This window comes from Priapulus caudatus, unplaced genomic scaffold (genome assembly GCF_000485595.1).
Source record: "Priapulus caudatus unplaced genomic scaffold, Priapulus_caudatus-5.0.1 Scaffold776, whole genome shotgun sequence".
In the NCBI taxonomy this organism is placed as follows: Eukaryota; Metazoa; Priapulida; class Priapulimorpha; order Priapulimorphida; family Priapulidae; genus Priapulus; species Priapulus caudatus.
In genome coordinates, this window is record NW_014577837.1 from 136,858 (window position 1) to 142,759 (window position 5,902).

Sequence of the window (5,902 nt, forward strand, 5' to 3'; positions counted from 1 at the left end):
ACACCTCGCTTCCCCCTTTCTCTTCCTTGCGTTGTCCCTTCCTTGCGCCCCTTCCTCGCTCCATTTCAACTCTTCCCCACTAATCACCTTCTTCCATCTCTTCCTTGCTTTTCCTGCCCTCTTCTCCGTCGTCTGTCATTACTTCTTCTTCTCCTCTTCTCCCATCCCCCCCTGTCTTACCATCATCTATAAGAGGGCCGCAGGTAGCCTAGAGTTGCGTTGGCGGCGGTGGCGGTGGCCTGGTCGGCATCGCGCTAACGAGGCGAGTTATAACGAGCGGACGTGAGCCGCTAATTAGCCTGTATTATTGTTCGGGGGAGTAGGAAGCGATGATAGAGTGACGTGAAAACATGTTTGCTGATTATATTCTCGCCCTGCTTATTTACGCGCTGCTGACGTGCAGAAGCCGAGAGAGATGAGAGAGACGGGAGAAGGAGAGAGAGGACGACGAAGAGAGAGGCGAGCAGAGAGATGAGAAGGAGAGGAGGGAGAGAGAGAGACGCGACTGCGAGCAATGCGAGCGAGCGAGAGCAAGGAGGAGGATTAAGAGCATAGTGTCGCGGGCGAGAGAGAGCAGAGACGCAGCAGATAGAGAGAGCGCAGAGAGAAGACGAGAGAGAGGAGAGAGAGAGAGAGAGAGAGTGAGAGATAGAAGATGATAAGACGAGAGTTAGACGCGAGGAGAGTGAGAGAGAGAGAGAGACGAAGAGACGAGAGAGAGAGGAGAGAGACGAGAAGAGATGAGAGAGAGAGCACGCGCGCCGCTTTCATTGAGCTGAACAGACGCACGTCCGTCGTCAGTAACGCTGGGTCAAGCCACAGCGTATATTAAGTTCTAATCTCACATCAACACATCGCCAAATATAGATATAGCGTTATAGCTGTCTAAATACATGAGTTAGTACGGTAGGATTCGCTAAGATATGCAAGATATAGTATAGAGGAAGAGTGGGCTATAGCCATATAGCGAGGTATCAGCCACTGTCAAGAAATGAAACCCAGCGTCGCGAGCCAGAAGAGTGGATGGGCGCTGCGAGGTGGAGAAGGGGACGGAAGAGAGCATGGCGACATGTATCGTGATTCGCAATAGATGTTGCGCCAACGCTCACACGCAAATATTAAAGTTTGAACTTGTCACCGAAATCTGCGACGCCTTCGTGAATTATCCAGGACGCGCTGCTGCGGACCTGCTGCAGAGAACGAGGACGGTGATGAGAAAGCGGGCAAGTAAGGAGGACAGATCGGGAAAGACACTACGAGAGACAAAGTGATGTGTGTGCGTGTGTGCTGTGTGTGTGTGTCGTCTGTGTGCGTGCGTGCCCGTGGCGGCGTTCGTGCGTTGTTCCGTGCGGTGCGTGCTGTGCGTCAGCGTGGTGGTGATGCGTGCCGTGCATGCGCGTAATGCGAGGAGAAGATCGGATCAGAGCATGGAGGGGCGAGAAGCATAGAGAGTCTCTGTGTCTAACAACTGCATCCTCGCTGGCTTGCGTTCTTTTGCGAGTGTTCAGTCGGTCACACGTCACTGCCGCGGGGCGCTGCGTCACCTGCTCGACGCTTTAACGGCTGCGTCTCATCGCCAGCCGCACTACTACATTGCTTACCCTGCACCGCGCGGCATGCGTCAGAAGGAGTCTGCATGTCGTCTGTCCGGCAGGGCTACTACGGACACGATAACATAGCATACAAGAAGTGTTCAACGTGAGTGAGGAGGATGGTTACGCGAGCGAAAATATGTGAGGGAGAGACATGAATGAGAGAGAGAGGGGAAGGGAGAAGAGTGGGAGTTTGAGAGTTATACACACACACACACACACACACACACACACACACAACACACACACACATCACACACACACACACACACACACACACACACACAGAGGAGAGCAGATGAGAGAGCAGAGAGAACTGATGACGAGACGGAGAGAAGAGAGGAGGGAGAGGAGATGAGAGGAGAGAGAGATGAGAGACAAGATCGAGAGCAGAGAGGGAGGAGAGAGAGAGAGGGGAGAGGAGACAAGAGGAGACGAGAGAGAGAGAGGAGGCCAAGAGAGATGAGAAGAGCGAGAATGAGAGAGTGAGAGAGTGAAGAGAGACGAGAGAGGGCGGGCGGCGAAGGATATAGAAGATGGAATGAATATCAGTTATGCATTTCCTTCTCTCCGCCTATAAATCATACACTTTACGATTGACCCGTTCCAGTGGATGTCATGTGACGAGAACTGTGACGCCAATGTCCGGCCAGAGAAGATGCTGCCCTCAGTGCCAGCTTGCGTTCTACAAACACCCGGGGCGATGGATTGCCGGGCTGTGACCAGATGTCCCAGCCAACACATTCTTTCGTAATGTCAACAAAGAAGCATGTGTGCAGCAAAGTATACGCTGTATAGCAATTCAATTACCAATCATGCTTCTAATTATATTATATATTTGTAACTTATAATGTCAATATAATTATTTGTTATAGATTGATATATATCAAGAGTAGGATAATCACACACTCTATTGTTATTATTCTACTCTTGATATTATCTAGAGACGGAAATACTATATAGCTATCAGCAAACAGTAACTACAAAATTAGCAATAAGTATTGTACAGTAAATAATTTGATAGTAGAACTATAGCCCTGTCGGTAATAAAATATTGAGTTGAATGATTACTATACTCATCTATCTAGATTGCGATATATATCACAATATCCAAATCGGTCAGCTAGTGCGGAGCGCCAAGATGGGCCGACAAACCCGCTCGAGGGCATCGCGCGTTAGCGGCAACGACACACTGCCCACTGTCAACTGCCCAGAACGCAACGGCGTGTGCCCTACCAATCAAAAAAATCAGTCTATGGCCCATAATGAATATATACTATATTTGTTTAGAATCATGCATTAACTTCTCATGCGCTGACACATCGCGCTACCAACAGTCAACGAAACTGTCTGCATAATTTTCCATCGGCGTTGCGGCCGTAGCAAGGCTATGAAGACATGCGCTGGGAGGGAGGAGGGGGCTCAATTCTTAAATATATTAAATTCAACAAATTGTGATTTAATGAATCCTGGCAGTAGCATGCTATCGCCACGTTTTATGGAGATTTGAAAATTTTGTCTGCCTGAACAAAGGCCGCGAACCGCCTCACGCCGCAAACTGACCCAGAACGCAAAATCTCGCGACGTGCGCTTTGCCCTCATAGGCAAAACGAGTCTCTATATCGTTTGTAATGTTTCCGGAATAAATTATGCGCCTCCACTAATTAATAAGTGTATCAAAAATGTATGAAGCCGCCACATACACGATGCATGCACACACGCGATCGCACGCTCGCGAGTGTCCGTTTTTTTGGGTGGGGGGGAAGGCCTGGGTCATATTCGGAAAATCTCAAGCGGCTGCATATCATGGATCTCCGAGAGCGGATGGTGCGTCGGTAATACATCTCTTTTATCACCCTTATCGTCTATGCGCGTGGCTGTTGCGTGTCGTGTTGTCGCAGTTGCGCGTGTGCTGCGTGTGTTTGGACGCCGCGCCGTGCGTCTATGCGTTTCGTGGCGGATACGGAAAGCGCGTGCGCGCGCCGCCGGCTAAGCTACCCGTAAATACACTCGCCCGCGACATTTCAAAATTTAAATCACCCCATTATCCCCCCCCCGCTCTCATCAATGACAGCTACCCGACAGCACACACTGGCGCCACAAATGATGTTTATTAGCTCTTAATTGAACCGAGTCATCTTTTTTCTGTCCGTTATTACAGACCGGGCTTACGAACCCGCTATCTCGTTTAATTAACCAGTATGCGCGACCGCGGTTTACGCCCGGTCGTAAGAAACCGCCAGGGCTCAAGAGCATTATAAATGCAATTCACCCAGCATCTCATCGCAAGCTTATAGAAGCGGGCGGAAGGACAGAAACCGTATGTTTAAGCGGCTTAGTATACTGACTGCCCAGCATCATCATCATATCCATTCGTCGTCCGTGTAGTCACTCATCATCATCATCATTCGTAGTTCTATCATAACCAATTACCATGCAGTAATCATCATCATCATTACCTTCGTAGTCATATCATGCATCGTCCGCATTGTAAGCTACATCATCATCATTGTAGATCATCATCATCATCATCATCAATATCATCATTGTAGTCTTCATTATTATCCTAATCAATAACACAGGAAAACAGCGAGATAATTTTTAACGAGAGAGAGAGAGAGAGAGAGAGAGAGAGAGAGAGAGACAGACAGACAGCAAGACAGAGCGGAGAGAGAGGCGGAAAAAAGGCAGGGGAAAGACGCGCCGTGCGAGAGAGAAAATGAGAGACGAGAGACGGAGAGGCAGAGCCGTGCGCAGGAGAGAGAGACGAAGAAGGACGCGAAGACGACGAGAGGAGAGACGGAGAGACCAGACGACACGGACAGAGAGAATGCGCGCGCGAGAAGAAAATGGTGTGTGTGTGTGTGTGTGTGTGTGTGTGTGTGTGTGTGTGTGTGTGTGTGTGTGTGTGTGTGTGTGTGTGTGTGTGTGTGTGTGTGATAGACCATGTGAGGGAGCAGCATAGAGAGTCTCGTGCTAACAACGCTCTTAATTAGTCTCAGCGGAATTCATTCTACGCGGGGGGAGGGGGAGGGGAGGCTCTTTCATTCTCTCTCCATCTCGCCTTGCGTCTCTCTTTCCCTTCTCTTGCGGTCTTTCGCTCGCGCGCACTCTCTTTTCCTCGCCCTTCGCCCTATCTGTGCCTATCTATCTATTAACTCTTCGCTCCCCACCTCCCTCATTCATACCTCCTCACTGCTCCTTCTCTCCCCCACGCTCGTTCCCCGGCGCCGTCGTTGCTTCTTATTAACATTTGAGGTCTTATTTCACATGTGATAGACATCAGCCGCGCGCGCGCCCGCAAACCTTCCAGAAATTGGAAACGGATGCGACTCTAATATGCGAATAGCCATACTGCGTTTATCTGCTTCAACTACGGCAATGAAAGCTAGAAGACACATTTCGCGAGCTGGCTCTATGCGCGCGTTAACGGCCTTGCGTGTTCATGCTGGTGCAGTAAGTATTAAAGCCGAGATGTTTATCTTGGGTCGAGGAACGGGTAGCGAACGTGTCGAATGTGTCGGTTATAATCATCACGCACACCATGGAACGAAGCAGCGCGAGCAAAACTACAAACGAAGACTCCTCAAGAGAAAGAGTGAACAAGATAATATCTAAAGATAAATAGATAAGGGGCAAGAAAGAGAGCATGGTGGGGGGGAGGGAGAAGGGAGGAGAGCAGTGAATGAGCGTGAGAAAGAAAGGGAAGGGAAAACAGAGACACAGAGAATATATATATATATAAAGAGAGAAAAGGAATGCGAGCGAGAAAGGGAGCGAGAGAGAGAGAAGGGGCGCGCGCGCGCGAGAGAGAGAGAGAGAGAGAGAGAGAGGCAGAGAGAGGGGAAGCGATCTCGTCGGGTTGAAGTCAGCAGCGTGTGCTGATCTCCGATGTCGGTTATATCGACGGTTCGCAATCTTATAAGTAAGAGACGATGCCGAGAGGTCCAGTAATTGCGTATAGTTTGTATATATATATTGAACGATATATCAACTTATATAATTATGTATATATATATATATATATATACATATATATATTAAATAATCCGACGCAATCACTGAACCTCAGCATCGGATATTATATATATATAATCGCTATTCTTTACACCGAGCGTACGGAATACTTTTAGTTGATTAGTATATGTCCTTGCGTGCCAGGGTCTAGGTGTGCGCACACGTGTCAATGCGTACGGGCGTATATATACATAAGTACGTACGTGCGTTAATGTATGTGTGTACACACACACACACACACACACACGCACACACGCACGCACGCACGCACGCACGCACGCACGCACGCACGC